The sequence below is a fragment of the Halichoerus grypus genome, chromosome 3 (genome assembly GCF_964656455.1).
Source record: "Halichoerus grypus chromosome 3, mHalGry1.hap1.1, whole genome shotgun sequence".
In the NCBI taxonomy this organism is placed as follows: domain Eukaryota; kingdom Metazoa; phylum Chordata; class Mammalia; order Carnivora; family Phocidae; genus Halichoerus; species Halichoerus grypus.
The window spans coordinates 125,538,729-125,559,303 of NC_135714.1; the positions used below are offsets into that span (position 1 = coordinate 125,538,729).

A 20,575-nucleotide genomic window follows, 5' to 3' on the forward strand; every position below is an offset into this window, starting at 1 on the left:
TGTCAAGCTGAGTGAAGGCAAACTCCAGCACATCCTTTCACAAGTGATTAGGTGGTCGGAGTCATTAAAAGTCATAAAGTTAGACTGCAGCAGTGTGCCATGCATATATATGAACTCATCCAAAGCTGTCCTCCTTGAAGCAGGTGAAAGCTCTCAACTTTGCCTCTGACCGAGTCATAAATTCTTGGCTTAGCTTTCTTTCTCTTAGCATACCTTTGAAATTATACTGAACAGTTAGTGCTGCTTTGGCCAGTCTCATTGTCCCCTGATTTCCCAACCAAGCCTCTAACGACTAGAGGTCCAAGCATCTGATTTTGGTTCCTGAACACAAAATAAACAACGAGATTGTCATTGCTTTTTCTACCATGGCACTTTTAATATTTTCAAAGTGCCTTACAAACTCTTGTCAATCAGCCTACTTAAAATTGTCTAAAAAGGCAACAAGACAGAGAGTGGGATTATTTAACTGTTCTACAAAAGGAAGAAATTAAGGCACAGAGAGTCAAAGTGACACGGTCAAGAGTCTGCACCAGGATGGCTAACTAGGAGCTCAGAACAAAGTCTAACTTCTCATGTTATAAGCTTCTACAACCTTTCCACTTTCAGCCTCATCATTTCCCAGGGAATATATCTGATGTGCTATAAAACAGAAATACGTATGTTGCACCTGAGATGATGAGAATTTAAAATTTTGTAAATGTACCATTGAAATGCATCATGAATTCCACTTTAAAAAAAAAAAATCTGTCCTAAAGAATCAGTTAAGTATATGAGCAAAAATGTATGCACAAGATGTTCAATACATCATTATTTATAATAATTAACACCTGCAAACAATCCAGCTGTGCAAAAATAGGGAATTCTTAAGGTCCTATGATTAAATAGTATAAATCCAAAACATATTTTTGAAGAACTTTTAATGCTAAGGGAAATAATCATGATATAATGTTTGTGAGAAAAGCAAGCTACAATACTTAAGGATTTCAACTATCATAAATGTAAAAATAAACAGGAGAAAAGGGACTAGAAAAAAACAATGCTAACAATATTTACCTCTATGTTAGGGATTGCATGCAATTGGAATTTTCTTTTTTAGAACCTGTGTAGATTTTCCAATTTTTCTACAATGAATGTCACTTACTTTTATAATTATAAAAAGAAAACATTTAAGTTCCTGAGTGGATGCATAAGAAGGTACCCACATTCTAGAGGCCTCTTGCAAATCATTTCAACACAGACTACTCAATATTAAGCAATCTAAATGTTTTCTAAAACTCATCACAGCAACATACTCACTCAGAATGTAGTCAGTCCTTGCCCCTGAGTGCATGAGCTTTGTCTTATTATGGATCTGATGTTTTAGCCAATGTACTTTTAAGATGTGGTACCTGAATGGATCTTGATGGGCCACAGTGCTTTTCCTACAAGAATTTGATTTCCCTATCAATGCCTATAAGTGTGTTCATCCAGCAGAGATTGGATGCCATCATGACTGAATAGTGTGGTGAGGAAGGAGAAGTTGTAAGACTCACTTCAAACTCTTCAACTTTAATAAAACAATTTTGGGCTTTGAGCACTGCAGCAATCAAGAACAACTTCTCTTGGGCTAATCAGTGAGACATAAATCAACTCATTTCAGCCTACATAAAGGTCATTAAAAGAAAAGTTTTTAACCATCAGACATTCTAAAAGATAAAAAGCCAAGACTGGGATGCATGTGCCCTGTGTAATTTCTTATATTTCATTTTCCATTGTTCTGGGCCAACAACAAAACATAAAAAGGACCATGGTACTGACTATGTTAATATGATAAAAACAGAAAATTCTATATGCCTACCAAGTAGAACATACATTTATAAGAACTCGATTCTTTTCACCAAACATATGGATGTAATTTTCATGCCCGACGGCATCATCATTACATGGAGCAATTAGTTGTTGAAGTACATTTTTTGCTCAAGACTCTATAGCTGAAATCTTTTAAATATTCAAGCATATCAAACATGTGGCTGAGAAACTGTTAGAAGAGACTAGGTTAGAGAAAAAGGAGGCTAGGGGTAAAGGTAATTATAAGCCCTCTGCATCAGGTCAATAGCTCTTCTCCCCTGGGCTCTCCTAGGAAGAAGCCCTCTGGTAGTTACACTTACTCAGCAGGAAGCCATTTTGATATTCTGCCCACACGTATTCTGCTCCTACATTCTCTTTTAGAAAAGACAAAGAACTAGAAACCAGTCAGAAGCTTTGCTGCTGGTTCTCATAAAATCTCAACATTTAACCCCTACAAAAAAAATTTATTCTAAAAAAAATTGCTATCAACAAAAAGACTTTCCCTTACTTCTTACTATAAAGGCTATAATTCAAATCCAGCCTATAGGAAAGTTCTGGGAATCTGCCTTTTCTTGTCCCTATTCATTCACTTTGAATCACAGGGCTAATAAATAGTGATATTAATAGAAGCTGAGCTTCAGGAATGAAAAAAGAAAAAAGAATAAAATTCTTAGATAATCAAAAAGATGAATAATCAATAGTTTAAAGTTAGTAATGTAGTTAATGGCTCCAGTTAAGAACAGTTAGAACAAAGACTTTTCCTTATTTTAATTTTTATACTATTTTCCTCATTTAAAAACCAATAAATACGCAAGGCAGAAAAAGTTGTAAAGTAAATAAACATCCAATGAAAGAAATAAAATAGTCCCACATACTTCCAAGAAATAACAATTATCAGGAGTTGGTTATTCCTTGGAGTTTTATATATAAATAGGACTTTAAATGCATAAATATATTTCATCATATATATGTGTCACAATTTATTTAATCTTTCTCAATTGTTGGACACATAGAGGGTATCTAATGTTTCACTATTATTAACTCTGACATGAACAACCCTGAAATATAAATCTTTCTGCATATTTGTGATTTCTTTTCTCTTTAGAGTAAATTCAAAACAGTGAAATTACTGAGTTCAAAGGGTATGAGCTTTTGAAGGCCTTTAAAATATATTGCTGAATGGCCTTCCACAAATTTTGTACCAATTTACACTCCCAAGAGAAATGTTTGTGAAAATGTCTTTCAAAATAATCCTGCTAGTCTTCTTTTTGTCTTAAAACAATAGGTTAGCTGTGGGAAAAGGTACAATAAAAACTGAAAGAGCATTCTATCTGTCTAGAAATTATATGCCTTCTCATGCACTCAGAGAGAGTGCATATGTGTATAGCAAGGAAAATATTCACCTCAAATGACTGCACCATACAAGGCAGAAAAATATCACTGGCCACACACATCCACTTATTTCTACCTGAATGAAGCACAAAGAAATGCAATTTGGATTTACTGCATCACTAGCCTCCCAAGTTTTAAAACCCTATTATTTGCACTATTTCGAATGACTTGAAAGATCTAACAAAGTAGAGGCATTAACAAATTCTGTGTTTATTGCATCATACCCCTAAAATATACTTAGCCAACCCAGTAAAAGCAGGATTTAAAGGGGTGAAAGGACAGGCTCACTGGTCAGGGTGAGATCAGACACTCATGTCCCACAGAGCAAGGTTTCTGTGTGTCAAACAGAATCAAAGAACTAGTGGGTGCCAAAATGGTATAATTTAATGTCATAGGAGAGGAAATTTGGAGATAATAACAAATGAGAAAGCCATTAAAAAAAAAAAGAGGGGGAGGGCAAAGAGGCAAGGTCACCTCAGCGCATCTTCCCAATTTTGTCAAGACAATAAGAATAGGTGAGCTCTCCCTGGGTGAGGTTCCTAATCCAAAATACCCCCCACATTATGCTCTTGTTCCCAGATTCCTCAGGAAGGTTTTAGGGTGGAACTGAGCTGTGGTTAGAGGGGGAGTGGCCACTGCTGCTGTGGTCCCTGCCAGTCTCCCCCAAAGGTTCAACATTAACCTATAGATCCACAGCATTTATATTCTTTCTCTCCCTATCTAGGTGGTCAGTGCTGCCCCTAGGCAACATCTCGGTCATTTTCTGCTATAAAGCTGAAATTGCATCACAGATGTGTAACTCACTGCAACAAACAAGGACATTTCAGTACCTCTGAAGGTCAGATACCTTTGGGAGGATTTCTAATACATGATTTTATTATCTAGAGCATAAATATGAATTGTCCTTATGGAATCAAAGACGTCCAAATGATAAACAAAACACTGGGACTGGTTTGGGGGCCACTCATCATCAACAGAAATGCTCCAAACTGAGATGCCCTGTTTACTGACCCACATAATGTTAAAACTACACAAGAACATTTCTAAAACTTCTGGAAGTTGATGAAAACCTTTTAGTTGGATGTTTCTGAGAGACTACAAAGAATTACTACATATGTCTTAAATTTATAAAAGCCATCGTGGTCTCAAACAGAAAACAACAGAATGGCCTAATCCTGGGAGTCAGGCAATGAGTAATGAGAAGCAAGTTCCCCCTTGCACTAGCATCTGTCTGTCCGAATCGCTCCCATTTTATCTTTTTCCTCTCAGTCTGCTTGATCCAGTAACTCGAGGCTAATATTCTCTTCCCTGATGGAAGTCCATCTAGTTCTAGAGACACTAAGCCACCAGCAAAACCATCCATGTGAGGAAGACACTACCCAAATGCAACCCAACAACCCAAATCACATGAGACTCAAGTTGGGCTTAAAACTGAAGCAAATGTTTGAGGCGGTCTGTGGATGGAGGAATGGCCCTTAGTTGCAGTCTTTCCAAAGAGGGCAATTTCCCAACACAAAATTCAACTACACTTCAAGTATATTCCTGGAGTGAATCATCACTGAAACGTATTTATAGGGAATAATTGCTTTCGTGCAGAAGAGATTTTTTTTTTCAGTTTACAAATCCTATCACCCACCACATGAATTATCTATAAGACAGGATCCTCACTGCATCCCTTTTAAAATGGCTCCTGCATCAGAATATTGCACAAAAGCAAATTTCCTTCCAGCCTTTCTTTGATTAAATAGTAAAGGAGCGATCTTAGCAAAACAGAATTTGTTCTAAACAGTAGTGACTCTTGCTTGAAATCAGATCTTTAAACTTCAAAGAATAAATAATAACTCACACCACAGTGGTTGTCACTCCTTGGCTCCATCATTCAAATGTTTCTGCTGCCCTGAGAACCCCATTCCATTTTAAGAGCATGTTGTATTGACTCTGATATTTGTACTTAATCATTGTCATTTTGGAAAACTTTCTCCATCTTCTGGCCAAGGTTCCTTTAGAGAAACCCTGATATTTCCAATCTAAAAGCTACTTTTCACCGTCTTAAGGGGAAATATATTCATTTTCCTGTGGCTTTCATTCTAAAAATTCCAAATTTTCTAGTGAAAGATGTCTTCAGAGAAATCAAGTGGTTTGTATTTTTTAAAAACAACTTATACTTATTTTCACACTCCTAAAAATAGTATAAACTTACTACCTTATGAATTAAAACTAGAAAAAAAAAATCCCTATTTATTAGGGTTCATACTCCACTGAAGTCCTCTTCAACTAAATGTGTATTTAAGCTATCCTCACACACAGCAAATCGAGTTGCAGCAAATAAATAATACGGACTCTATTTTCATTAGCAAAAATTGATTTTCACTGAGTTCTTCAACAGTGCCTGAAAATAAAAGTATGCTATTTAAAGAGAGCTTGTGAAATTTCAGGAATGTCATATATCGGTAAACAATTCAGAACTACATGTGTAAAGAAGTAATTAATTTGTTGAGCTAATGAAAAACAGGTTCTCCTACAGTTATTTTTGTCTCTAAGCCAATTCTGGGGTGATCTTTCCTGAATTCAGAAAGGCACTCGCAGTTTTGTCCCAATGGTGGTCATGAGTGAGGTCCCATTTCTTAATTCCTGCGTCCTGCTTAGCTTCCAACATCTGGCCAATGGGCAGATACCCTGACAATAAATTTGCACCGTGCAGGGGCTCTGACAAAGGAAAGAGGGAGCGGTAAGTGGAACAATGGTGCAACAGGGCACCAGCTTCCCTGCTCACCCTCCCTTGTCAGGGTAAGTCCGTCCACATTGGCCTGGAGCGACCTCGGAAGAAGCAGTGAGGGCAAGAAACTTCCCTTCACTTCAATGGATTTTTTTTTCAGATTTGTGTTTTATGTAAAAATTCAGGTTTTATTTTTACTTATTCTTCCATTGGCAGGAGCTGATGCCAAGAACTTATAGGCAAACAGTAACTTTTGTTCTCCACCTCTTAGCTGAACAAAAACACACACCATGTAGCATTATCATTAGGCAAGATTTGCTTTTTTACATTTCACACAAGAATGCAATATTATCCTTTCTTGAAGAAAATGCCCAGATTACTAAGGAAACTATCTTTGGTGGAAGGGTTTAATAAGCATATTTTATTTAAATAAATCCTCCAGGAGGAAATGGGAGAATTCATTCCTTCACTTAGAAGAAGACTCTGTAAGTAGTTATCTGTCAAATTTCTCTGTGCAGCTCACCAACATTTCCTTATTGGAAACATCAATACTTCCCCATCACAGTTCCCAAAATGACTTTAAAGTCTCAAAATTCTGTGTCTCCTTTGGCTTACTTCTCTCTTGATTCCACCCAGGCTGTATTCATGGTTTGCTTCATATCATCATCTCCATCTTCATAAATTTTCTTTAGAACATTCATCAATCCCTCACTAGGATCCATTTCAGTGTTGTGGGAGGGCTTTTCCTTCTCTTTGCATTCTTTATCACCTGAGTCTGGTAGTCCCACCACGTGTCTTCTGGCTTCTTTCTATGTAAGATAAGAACTGTATCTGTCTTGACTTTTTTTGAACAGCCTTCCACAGAGATGGGTTTCAAGAGTCATGGAGTAACTCTTCCCATTTAGACTCTACCAAAAGATCAAATGACCTCTCTGTGAAATGCACCTGCACATTCTCAATGGGGACTTGATGAACTCCAGTTAAGGTAACGTAGATTTTCACAAACTTACCTGAATGATCCCATCCGTAATTACTGATTTTCATTGTATATTCCATTGTAATGGGAGCAACCACAGAAGCTGGCTTTTCATTGTCAAAAGAGTTCTGCTTTTCTCTCTGATTTCTGATGCATCTTGTCCTTGATTTCTGTCTCAATCTTGGATTTTTCGGCTGTGAAGGCATCACATACTCTTTTTTCCAGTGGCCTTTTCCAGCAGCACCTTCACCCCTTCTAGATCCTTCTGTAGCTCTTCCAAAGCTGAGGCCACGGTCAGGCTGGATCAGGCAAGGCCCAAGCTGCAGCCACACAGAGGAGAGCAAGAAACACCACACCAAGCACACGCACCTGGACACAGAGCCCACCAGCATGAGTTGCAGCCCACTTCAACGAATTTTGTTAAAGTGGTCCAGAGTAGCCCTCAAAGTTTTTAAGTCTTTACTGCAACTAGTGATTCTGGAAATTCTTTATAAGAAGGAGACATTTTCTCTATAAAACCAGGTCATAATGACCACAGCCATCTTCCTTCTAGAAATCTTTGCTATCTCCTCTGCTAATCTCAGTGTAGCACCTCACATGCTCTGTCATGGGGTCAGGGACAGCTAACCATGCTTCAGGTATATGAAGGCCCAGATGCAAAGACATACAAAGAGGCAGAGCCTTGGTTTTATTCAGTAAACCAGCTCAACCAAATTCTAGTAACTAACTATAGTAACAACTGACTCCTGTTCTAGGTCCTCTGTCATATCCTCAGATGCTCACCCAGGCCCTTCCATGCATCCTAGCACAGAGTATTAAGGACTCAGGCTTGAGTCAAGAAACCAGTATCCAACTCCCAGCTTCATCGCTTATTCACAAGCTGTTGTATTAACCATATATTTATTTCCTGCATTCTGAGGCTCTGACATCTGGGGCCCTACTGACCATGAAGAGACTGTCCCTCCCAAGGTTAGCCAATTCCTAGAGATAATCAACAAGTGCATGCTTTTCAAATGCAAGCCAACCGTCCAGAGTCTGCACCGTTAAGCACCTCCTTTACTGGGCTCTCACACTCCAGGCCACTCTTTGCCTGCCCTAAACACCCCACAGCCAAGTACCAAGACAAGACAGAACAGGACACAAACCCCAAAACCCACTAGAGTTACTCAAACTAGCCAGTCCTAAACCTGCTTCCCTGCATCTCCTGTTCCTTCTATGGAAATCACAGGAAAAACCCTTGCCTACAGTTTCCTCCTTTCCCTCTGTCTCCTGATAGACTCTGAAGCTTCCCCATGTGCCCCCACCACCCTATCCCTACCCGGCCCTGGTGTGGTATGCCCCTTCTCTTGGAATCTGTGAGTGTAACAAACTATCTTTTCAACAGCAATCATGTTCTGATTTATTGGCCTTACCATATTTTAATAATAATAAAACAGCTGTGTAACCTTGGAAAAGGGACAGAACTTGTGCCTCCTCCATTTGTTCATCAGTAAAAAGAGGATATTATTTCCACAGTGCTTTTGTGAAGATCAACTAAAATAATACACATGATGTACTTAGTATATCGTCAGTGCTCAATAAATATTGATGTTCCAAATGAACAGATAAAAAAAAAAGTAAGATTTAGAGATAACTCATTAAAGCCTACATAGCTAGGAAGATGCAGAATCTAAATGTCACGCAGATTTTTCTGACTCCAAACGCCCTTTTTTTTTTCACATCACAGTACCTTCTCCAGTTAAGCACAGATCCTCCTACTGCACTCTGAACATCTATCATAGTAGTAAACACATATTGGATAATAGTTCTGTACAAGTACATCACCAGGACCTCATGTGCTCAATAAATTGTTTGAAAGAAGGAAAAGGAGAGGGAACAAGGGAGGGAAGGAGGGAAGGATAAAGGGAGGGAGGGAGGGAGGGGGGACGGCGGAAGGAAGGAAGGAGGGAAGGGAAGCAAGGAGGGAAGGAGGGAGGGAAGGAAGGGAGGGAGGAAAGAAGGAGGGAGGGAGGGAAGGAAGAAAGGAAGGCAGGAAGGAAGGAAGGAAGGAAGGGAGGAAGGAAGGAAGGGGGGAGAGTAAGGAGGGAGGGAGGGAGGGAGAAGGAAGGGAGGATGGGAGGATGGGAAGGAGAATCCTTTCTATCTCAGGAAAGCAAATTAGAATTATTTCTCTCCTGGTACCCTTCTTTCTTTCTGGGCCCCCAGTGTACCTTTGAATGAAGGTAAAATAGTTTTATCCCTAATTATAAAAATCCCTAACCCAGAAACACACGCTCAGTTACATAAATTTCCCTTTATTAGTCTCTCTTTTTTACAGACCCAAAACTTCTAATACTTTCTGCCAAGTTTCCTCCTCTCATAATCTCAACTTTCAAGATGTTTGTAAAATACCACTCTCCGGAGCCATTCAAGGTCAGTTCTGAATTCCCCATGCCTGCAAAACCTTGTGTATACTCTGATTACAACTTCTTTCCTTCTCCTCCCCATCTCCTGAGTCACATGCCTGGTCTTCCCAACTTCGAGTGGCCCAGAGACATCAAGTTAACATTTATAACCTCACATAGAACAGATATAAAGCTGCATTTGATCACTCTTGACCCAAACTGGCAAGTAGTATTCTCAAAACTACCTATAACTTAAAGAGAGTGGTTTTTTGGTTTGGTTGGTTGGTTGGTTTTGTTTTTTTTAACTTGTGGGCAGAAGTTGCAAACTTAAGTGCCTCCAGGTGGAGCAGAAAGGTGTCCTGAAAATGAGTGAAACTGGCCAGGTAAGGACTGGAAGAGAGAGAGAGCACATAGTCTCCAAGCAGTTAGGCAGCCCCCACTGGCTGCTTCACGCTGAGAGAGCCCATCTGGTCAGAGATCACACATTTTCAAGGAAAGCTAAAAATCTGTATTTTTAAGTGAAGCAACTCCCTACATTTAAAGTTTGCCAACTAATTCCATTTTTTTAAACACCAAATGAAAACGATTTTGTGCGAGTTTAAGTCTGAAGATCTCTACATTAAGACTTTTTCCTTAAGGTATTTTACAAGTATTTTCAAATACACAGAAAGAGAGCACAACATTGATCCTGAGGAAGACCTACATGAAAGAAAGTTCATTTTATTGGAATGGAATGGAATGTTTTAAAAGCCATAAAATTTTACAATCTAAGTGAAGTGAATTATATTAGGTGGAGAAAAAAGAGATTACAAATGTTGGTTTTTCACCTTCTTAAATATCTCTCATCCATTCCCTTGATGTGTCCATTGCCACCAGCCTTGTCCATGCCACCAGTATAACTTTCCTGGAATAGTGCCCTACTCTCCAGTAGGAGGCAGCATGCACAGAGTAGTCGGCTTTGTTTTATTTTTTAATAGATAATTTCAACTATATCCACCCTAGCATAATATAATTTAACTAAGTGCATGTGCCCTACCACATTTTCATCCTTTATGCTGACACTACTTAGAACTCTCAAGTTGAGGAGTCTAATTATAACAAAAAATAAAAACTCAATCTCTCTAATTTTTTTCTCTCAAAATGCATGCATGCATACATAAAATAATACAAAACGCAGATCAACTGGCCAAAATTAAACAAAAAGGCCAAAATTCATTTTCAACTAAAATCAATTCAGATTTAGACTTCAGAGTCAGACTTAGAATGTCACAGTTTCCCACGATTTATGGTGAAAGTCAGATCTTGACAGGGTTCTGGCTCATTGTTAAAATACTGGACCCAGGATTTGATATCTCCTTTCAATTAACAATAAGGTAATTTCTAATTTTTATTCAATTTATAGCCCATAAAATCCTGGCCTGCTAATGGAAAAATAGGATTTGAAACAAGCATTTCATTATACTCTTGGTCAAGTCATGGTTCCTCTGAATATGTTTCCTCCGAATAAAACAATGTATCAAACTGGGTCAAATCCTATTAAATCTAAATTCTGCCATATTTTATTTTTAGATATGAAGCATTTACTAAATTTTAATTCATTGCTACTGCTCTATTCAGTTTTCCTAAAACAATGAGAACAAAAGGCAGCAAAATTTTAATATAATTTTTACTTTTGTTTATATTTTTAGCCTCTATCAGCCTTTGAGAAAACAAATTTTCTTTTCTGCAGCCTTTGTCTTTTAAAACTAAAAGGTTCTAGTTTTATATTATATGCATATCTCTACTACCTTTATGATTTCTTAACAAACAGAAACAAGAACTCATGAAATAGTCCAGACATTCATTCACTTTATTTTTGAAAACTGAATAAAAATGTTCAATTTTTTCTCAGTAGTACTCCACATCTTATTGGTCACCATGGACATAGCACACATTTCCCAATAACTGCGTTTTTCTGATTCCTTAACTTAAAGAATCAGCTGAAAAAAATCTAATCATAGGGATTGTAATATATTATACATAGGTTTTCAAATGAACACCAATTGGAACACGTTATATAGTCTACATGATAGGATCTTTGGAAGGATGATGTCAGCAAAAATAACAGAATTAGGGTCTCATAAAATTCTCTCCCCCATAAAAGCAATGATAAAAAGAGCAAAAATTGTCAGAATTAACTTTTTCAGAACTCTGGAAATTAACCAAAGGTTTACAGCAATCCAGGGAGCATTTATCCAAGAAAAAAACACTGAATTTTGTTTAAAAAAAAAATAGCATGCTTTATAGCATTTTCTCATGTACTATGTTGATCCTCCACTCTATAGCTCTGAGACAGCTTTAAAAACCAAAGCCTACAATCACGGTGAAAACCAACAACCTGCAATCACACTATAAACCAATAGCCTGATAGTTACCAGAGGTGGAAAATGAGAGTGCAACTCCTTTAAAGCCTCATTTCCAGAACACTGTCATTATTTGCCCTGTCTTATAGTTCCATCAAAAAGTCCACACTCAAGGTTGTGTTTTTTTTGCCTGACTTAGAGCTCACTCAGTGCAAAAACTATTTCCCCAGGAGCATTTGTCAAAAACAATTAAAGGCAATTAATTAACTTCATGGCTCTATGAGGGAGTGGATAACAGTTTGAATAAACAAAATGAAAGGCTAGGGAAAAAGATGCCCACAGGGGCATTGAAAATCTTCCAACATATTTCTGGGAATCTAGAAGCCCACATGATGCATAGGACTACGTAGATGTCCAGGGCTGTACACATGCTCAGGAAAGATCTGAGAAGGCCCTAAATTCTCACTGAAGGCTGACTTTGAGACTCTGCAAAATTAAGAAGGCAAAGTTATTAACTGCATAACTGAGTGTTGAAGGTTTTCCCCAACACACACAGAGCACCCTTTAGCAAGGCAGAGAAACACTGAATCTAGGTGTTTAAGAAAATTTCTGTTCAAACATTAGCTGACTACTAAGGTAACCAAACACAGACTTTAGTGACCATACACAACAAAAAAATACAGATTTCATAGAATTAGTTCAGAAAAGACACTAAGAAAACAAACAACAACCATGGGGAGGGAGGAGAATCTGATTTCTAGAGTTGCCACATCATATTATTTAAAATGTCCAGTTTTCGGGGTGCCTGGCTGGCTCCATCAGTAGAACATGCAACTCTTGAGCTCAGGGATGTGAGTTCAAGCCCCACATTCAATGTAGAGATTACTTAAAAATAAAATCTTTAAAAAAATGCCCAGTTTTCAAAAAAAAATTACTTGATGTGAAAAGAAACAAGAAAATAGGGTCTATCCACAAGAAAAGAAGCAATCAACAAAAAATTGCCCTGAAGAAGACCAGACACTGGACTTACTAGACGAAGACTTTGAAGAAGTTATTCTAATTTTGTTCAAACAAGTAAAGAAAACTGCCTAAAGAACAAAGTATAAGAATGGTAAGTCACCAACGCAGCTAACATCATCGATGTTAGCGACTCTCCCAGCGGGTTCTCTCTGGGCACAATGGCAACTCTTAAGGAAAAACTGATTGCACCAGTTGCAGAAGAAGAGGCAACCGTCCCAAACAATAAGATCACTGTAGTGGGTGTTGGACAAGTTGGTATGGCGTGTGCCATCAGCATTCTGGGAAAGTCTCTGGCTGATGAACTTGCCCTTGTGGATGTTTTAGAAGATAAACTCAAAGGAGAAATGATGGATCTGCAACATGGGAGCTTATTTCTTCAGACACCTAAAATTGTGGCAGATAAAGATTATACTCTGTGATTGCCAATTCTAAGATTGTGGTGGTGACTGCGGGAGTCTGCCAGCAGGAAGGAGAGAGCCAGCTCAATCTGGTGCAGAGGAATGTTAATGTGTTCAAATTCATTATTCTGCAGATAGTCAAGTACGTCCTGATTGTATCATAATTGTGGTTTCCAACCCAGTGGATATTCTCACATATGTTACCTGGAAACTAAGTGGACTACCCAAGCACTGTGTAATTGGAAGTGGGTGTAATCTGGATTCTGCTAGATTTCACTATCTTATGGCTGAAAAACTTGGCATTCATCCCAGCAGCTGCCATGGATGGATTTTTGGAGAACATGGCGATTCAAGTGTGGCTGTGTGGATTGGAGTGAATGTGGCAGGCATTTCTCTTCAGGAACTGAATCCAGAAATGGGAACAGACAACGACAGTGAAAATTGGAAGGAAGTGCATAAGATGGTGGTGGAAAATGTCTACAAAGTCATCAAGCTAAAAGGATACACCAGCTGGGCTACTGGATTAAGTGTGGCTGATCTCATTGAATCCATGTTGAAAAATCTATCCAGGATTCATCCAGTGTCAACAATGGTGAAGGGGATGTATGGCATTGAGAACGAAGTCTTCCTGAGCCTTCCATGTATCCTGAATGCTCAGGGCTTAACCAGTGTGATCAACCAGAAGCTGAAGGATGATGAGGTTGCCCAGCTCAAGAAAAGTTCAGATACCTTGTGGGATATCCAGAAAGACCTAAAAGATCTGTGACTTCTGGCTTCTAGGCTGTAGAAATTTAAAACTACAATGTGATTAACTGTGAGCCTTTAGTTTTTCATCCATATACACGGATCACAGTTTGCTTTTATCTTCCTAAATATGTGAATGTGGGCTCACAAAATCAAAGCCAATGCTTGGTTTAATGCTTGCAATATGAGCCCTTGAACAAAGAAAATTAACTATTGCAGTGTGCTTCTAAAAAAAAAAAAAAAAGAATGGTAAGTCACCAAACAATAAAATGTAAAAAGATAGAAATTACTTTAAAAATACACACACAGAAATTCTGGTGTTAAGAATACAGTAACTGAAATGAAATGTTTACTAATGGGACTCAGTTGCAAATCTGACCAAGGAGGAAGAAAGAATCAACAAACCTGAAGATAGCTGATTGAGATTATTCAGTATGAGGAACAAGAAGAAAAGGAATGAGAAAAAATGAATAGAGCCTCAAAGACCTAGCAGACAAAATCAAGTGTACCAACATATACATATTTGGAGGACAAGAAAGAAAGAAGAAAAAGAAAGGGGAAAGATTATTTGAAAAAAATAATGATGAAATATTATTGGGAATAAATATGTTGGGAAAAAATTAATCTACACTTACATGAAGCTCAGTGAAATCCAAGCAAGATAAACTCAAAGAGAGCCATACCTACACATATCACAACCAAACTGCTGAAAGACAAAGAAAGAGAAGATCTTGAAAACAGCAAGAGCAAAGATCACATACAAGCAATCCCAGTAAGATTAAAAGCCAATTTCTCATCAGAAACCATAAAGACCAGAAGGCAGTGGGAATGACAGATTAAAAGTGCTTAAAGAATGTCCACCACGATTTCTATACCTGGCAAAACTATCCTTCAAAACCAAAGAAGATATTATAACATTTCCAGGTGAACAAAAGTTAAAAGAATTCATTACTTGCAAACCTGTCCTACAAGAAATACTACTGAGAGTCTTCCAGGCTGAAATGAAAAGCAATTAGAAAGTAACTCAAATCCACATGAAGAAAGAAAGAGCATTAGAAAATGTAATTGCACAGATAAATATAAAAGACAGTATAATTTTTTTGTTGTTTTTAACTTTTTTTCCAATATATAATTTGCATAAAGCAACAATTATAAATCTGTGTTAAAGGGCACAAAGTGTATAAAGATGTAATCTGGATAACGATAACAGTACAAATGAAGGGAGGGATGAGAATTATATGGGAACAAAATTGTGACATGCTATTGTAATTAAGTTGGTATTGAGCCAAACTAGATCATTATAAATGAATATGTTAATTGTAATTCTCAGGGCAATATGTAAGGAACTAACTCAAAAAACAGTAAAATAAATGAAAAGAGAATTAAAATGGCACACTAGAAAATATCTATTTAACCAAGAAGCAGTAATGCAGAAATAAAGGAATAAAAAAAGGCATAAGACATGTAGAAAACAGCATAAGAGCAGATGTAAAACCTACCTTAGTCCATACGATGAAATGTTATTTAGCCATAAAAAGGAATGAAATACATATTCAGATACAACATGGATGAATCCTAAAAACATTACGCTAAGTGAAAGAAGCCTCAAGAGGCCACCTATTTTTATTTTATTTATGTGAAATATCCAGGATAATCAAATCCATAGAAACAGAAAGTAGAAGTAGTGTTAAGATCTGAAGGTTTGTGTCCTCCCTAAAACTTATATATCAAAATCCAAAACCTCAAGGTGATGGTATTAGGAAGTGGGAAGTGAGACTTTTAGGAAGTAACTAGGTCATAAGGGAAGAACCTTCATGAATGGGATTAGTGCTCTCATAAAAGTGACGCCACAAAGCTATCTAGCTTTGCCATGTAAAGATAAAACAAGAAGCTGGAGATGTCTGCGAACTGAGGCGAGTCCTCACCCAACCACGCTGGCAACCTGATCTAGGACCTCCAGATGCCAAAACTGTGAGAAACAAATGTTTGTTGTTCAAAAGCCACCCAGTCTGTGATATTTTGTTAAATCAGCCCTAGCAGACTAAGACAAGTGGGAAGTGACTTCTAATAGGTACACAATTTCTTTTGGTGATGATTAAGTGTTCTGGAATTACATGGTGTTGACGGTTGTACAAACTTATGAATATAATAAAAGGATGAATTTTATGATATGTGAATTATATCTCAAATTTTTTTAAATACTTAGAATCAGGGACTATTTTATTACCTCCTATCTCAAGGTGCAATCAATGAGCATTGAATAAGAGACAACTGAAGGACAATGCTAACGGCAGAGCATGGCCTACACCAAATCTTTAAAAAGGAGAGTTGGAAACTCAGACTTGATCAACATTTCTGCAGCCCTTTTTTTAGAGAGCATTCACTAATTTTAATGATATCTTTCAATTCTGTAGGCAGAAAAGCCTTTGGTGTAGAGATATCAACCATTAACTTCATTTTCATGAGTACCCATTACCTTTTTTCTTTACTCCATTTCCTGTCATCATACTAGGAAAAAGCAATATCCATGTAGTTAACCCATCCCATGCTCTAGCCTCTGATTTCATTAACTGCTTCAACTCCAATAACTTCCCAATAGCACTCCTCATGGGCCACCACCCACATATAGATAGCAATACCCTGAAACTTGTTTTCACCTAAAACTGCCCTGTGACAAAAATACAAATTGTAAACATCTCTCCTCCTGACCATAATCTCCTAATTTTCATGTTCTCTCCCTCTGCACTCTCACTTTACTTGTTCACCTACCTCAAAATAGTCAAAATACTTCTATGTTTTATCCCATTCTATTAATCAATTATTTAGACTAAAAAGATACCACTATGGACAGAAAGTAATGAGAAGAAAGGAGGGAGAAAGGAAATAGAGTTTAGAAAGTCAGGGAGAGATCCAATTTCATAGGGACAATTTGGACCTGGAAAGGAGTTGGTATTTTATGCTATTGAAAGATTTTATTTTATTGAAATTTTATTAAAAGCATTTAAACAGGAAAATGACAATTTTATTTATAATTTTAAAAGCCTACTCTGGCTCTTGTAAGAGAAGAGTGTAAACAGGGAGGCAAATAAAGAGGATAGTATAGAAATCTGAGTCGGACATGACAGCATTTTGGACTTACATGATGATAGCAAATATGATCGATCTAGCTATGTAATTATCCAGAGACATTATCTAGATATTACATTAATTGTATATGCATACTATTTTATATACATAATACTTATATAAAATCACAATTTACACATATCATCATTACTGTTTGTCTGAAGTACGGATGCCTAATCTTCCATTATGTCCCTTTACCACTCTCCATTTACAATATAATTGTCCTATATAATTCTTCTACATTCATTTAGAAACACATGGGTGTAATACTTTTTGTTTCAACCATCATACATAATTAGAAAATTTAAGAGCAGAAAGAAAGCCTATTTTATTTACCCATATTTTAACTCACTGTTTTCTCATTTCCTGATTTTCTAATTTCTTCTTTTATCATATCATTTCTGTTTAGAGAACTTCCATTTTAGCATAGTTCTGCTGGTTACAAATTCTCTTAGTTTTCCTTCATCCAACAATGTCTTGATTTCCCCTCCATTCCTGAAAAATATTTGTGTGAAGTATAGAATTCTGGGCTGGGGGCCCCTGGGTGGCTCAGTTGGTTAAGCATCCAACTCTTGATTTTGGCTCAGGTCGTGATCTCAGGGTTGTGAGATCAAGCCCTGAGTAGGGCTCTATGCTGGGTGTGAAGCCTGCTTAAGATTCTCTCTCTCCTTCTCCCTCTGTTCCTCCCCCTCTCCCCCCTCTCCCTGCTTGCTCTCTCTCTCTCTCTCTCCCTCTCTCTCGGCATCTGAAAATATTGTGCCACTTCCTTTTGGAATCCATTGGTAAGAAATATACAAATGTTTGAAATCTTTCTCTGGTGCTTTAAATTTTTTTCTTTTTAGTATTCAGAATTTTAAATATGATGTAACTTGTCATGGATTTATTTAGGTTTATCCTATTTGGAATTCATTTAGCTTTTCGAATCTGTAGATTTATGTCTCTTGCCAAATTTGGGAAGTCTTCAGCCATCATGTCTTTGAGTATTTTTAATTCCACCCTCTTTTTCCTTTCCTTCTGGGACTCTGATGACAGGGATCTTTTGTTGTAGTCACATAGGTCCCTAAGGCTCTGGTCCTTTTTCAATTTTATTTTATTTTCTGGTCCTTTTTTAAAAGTGTACTTTCTGTACCAGACCCAGTGCCAAGAAGAATCCCCTTGGTTAGAACTTCCCCCCATGAGGGGAAAAAAAAAAACAAAACAAGAAGAACCTAGTAGCCTTTGCCACCAAGGACCCCCTACAGCCCTAGCCACAGTTACTGATGAAGACACCTACTTGACCATCAAGGACCCTTTCAGTTTGTCAATCTCAGCTGACAGATGTCAATCTTAGCTGACAGAGCTACGTGGAGACAACACCACTGCACCTCTCACAACAGAACCAGAGACTCTGCACTCTACCTGGCCTGCTCGTAGCAGCTCACAGGTGAAAGTCTTTCCCCACCAAAGCCAGTCCAAAAAGGCTGGAAGAGGTGACTATTCCCTCAAATAACCAGATATTAACACAAGGCCACTAAAAATGTGGAAAAGCGAGGAAACATCATACCACCAAAGGGACACAATAATTTTCCAGTAACTTACCCAAGGAAATGGAGATCTGCAAGTTACTTGAAAAAGAACTCAAAATAATTATTATAAGGAACTCAGTTAAGATTTAAGAGAACACAGATAGACAACTCAACAAACTTGGGATCATAATGCATGAACAAAATGAGGAGTTCAACAAAGAACTAAAAAAATCATAAAAAAGAACCAAACAGAAATTATGAAGCTGAAGAATAAAATGAAAAATGTGATACAGAATGTCTGTATCAGACAACTATAAAAAAACATTACAGACTGGATAGTTTATTGATAACAGAAATTTATTTCTCACATATCTGGAAACTGAAAGTCCAGGATTAGAGTATCAGCATTGTTGGTTCTAGAGAAGGCCTTCGTCCTGGTTGCAGACTGCTGACTTCTTGCTGTGTCCTCACATGGTGGAAGGGGCAAACTAGTTCTCTGGATCCTCTTTTATAAGGGTATTAATTCCATTCATGAAGGTTTCACCCTCATGACCTAATTACCTTTTTAAGATCCCACCTCATAATATCCTCACACTGGGCACTAGTATCTCAACATATGAATGTGGGGTGGGTGACAAACATTGAGACCATAGCAGAGAGCTTCAACAGCAACTTGATCAAGCAGGAGAAAGAAGAAAACAGAGGGAATAAGCTCCTTGACATTGGTCTAGGCAATGATTTCTTAAATATGACACCAAAAGCACAGGCAACAAAAACAAAAATAAACTGGGACTACATCACACTAAAAAGCTTCTGAACAACAAAGGAAACAATGAGAAGAGGGAAAAGGCAACCTACAGAAAGAAAATATTTGCAAACCATACATTTGATATGGGGTTAAAATCCAAAATATATAAAGAATTCATACAATTCAATTGCAAAAAAAATAAATAAATAACCCAATTTAAAAATGGACAAAGGACCTGAATAGACATTTTTTCCAAAGAAAATATACAAATGGTCAACAAGTACATTTGAAAAGATGCTCAATATCACTAATCACCAGGAAAATACAAATCAAAACCACAATGAAAGATCACCTAACACCTATTAGAACAGCTATTATCAGACAACCAGTAGATGCTGGTGAGGATGTGGAGAAAAGAGAACCATTGTAACACTGTTAATGGGAATGTAAATTTATACAGCCTTTTAGGAAAACGTCTGGCGGTTCCTCAAAAAATTAAAAATGAAAGAAGGATCCCAAGGAGATATTTCTACCTCCATGCTCATTATAGCATTATTCATAATAGCCAATGTAAGGAAACAAACTAAGTACCCATCAATGAATGAATGGATAAAGAATTCATGGCATACACACACACCCTCACACACACACATACACACACACATGCACATATACACACACACACACACACCATGGAATGTTATTCATCCTCAAAAAAGAAGGAAATCTTGCAATTTGCAACAACATGGATGAATTTGGAGGGCATTATGCTAAGTGAAATAAGCCAGACACAGAAAAATCAATATTGCATGATATCACTTATATGTGGAATTTAAAAAGTCAAACTTAGAAGAAAGGACAATTGAATGGTGGTTGTCAGGGGCTGCGAGGAGGAGGGGCAAGGAGATGTTGGTCAAAGTGTACAAACTTTCAGTTATAAGAGGAGTAAGTTCTAGAGATCTAACATACATCATGGTAGCTATAGTTAATAATAATGTATTCTATACTCCAAATTGACTAAGAGAATACATCTTGTTCTCATCACACACACAAAAAAAGGTAACGATGTGAGATGATAAATACGTTAATTAGCTTATTGTGGTAATCATTACCCAAGGTACTTATATCAAAACACCACACTACATTGTATACCTTAAATATATTCTATTTTTAATTGTCAATCTTATCTCAATAAAGCTGGAAAAAAATAAGGTTTGTTTTTCTCTGTTGTTCAGACCATTTCTCTTTTCCTACCTTCCAGTTCATGGATTCTTTCCTCTGTCCCATCCATTCTTCCGTTAATCCATCCACTGATTTTTTTTATTTTGGTTACTGTATATGTCTATTCTAAATTTCCCTTTGATTCTTCTTTATATCTTTTATTTCTTTGCTGAGAC

At 37.3% G+C, this 20,575-nt stretch overlaps 1 long non-coding RNA gene and 2 pseudogenes across 20 annotated transcripts in view; 1 reads left to right on the forward strand and 2 right to left on the reverse strand.

Moving 5' to 3' along the window:
* The window catches only part of LOC144381380 (uncharacterized), a 340,649-nt gene that overhangs the window by 244,056 nt on the left and 76,018 nt on the right, over positions 1 to 20,575 (reverse strand). The gene's annotated exons all lie outside the window — the stretch shown is intronic.
* LOC118551376 (calcyclin-binding protein pseudogene) lies at positions 6,354 to 7,082 on the reverse strand (annotated as a pseudogene).
* On the forward strand, positions 12,765 to 14,046 carry LOC118551375 (L-lactate dehydrogenase B chain-like; annotated as a pseudogene).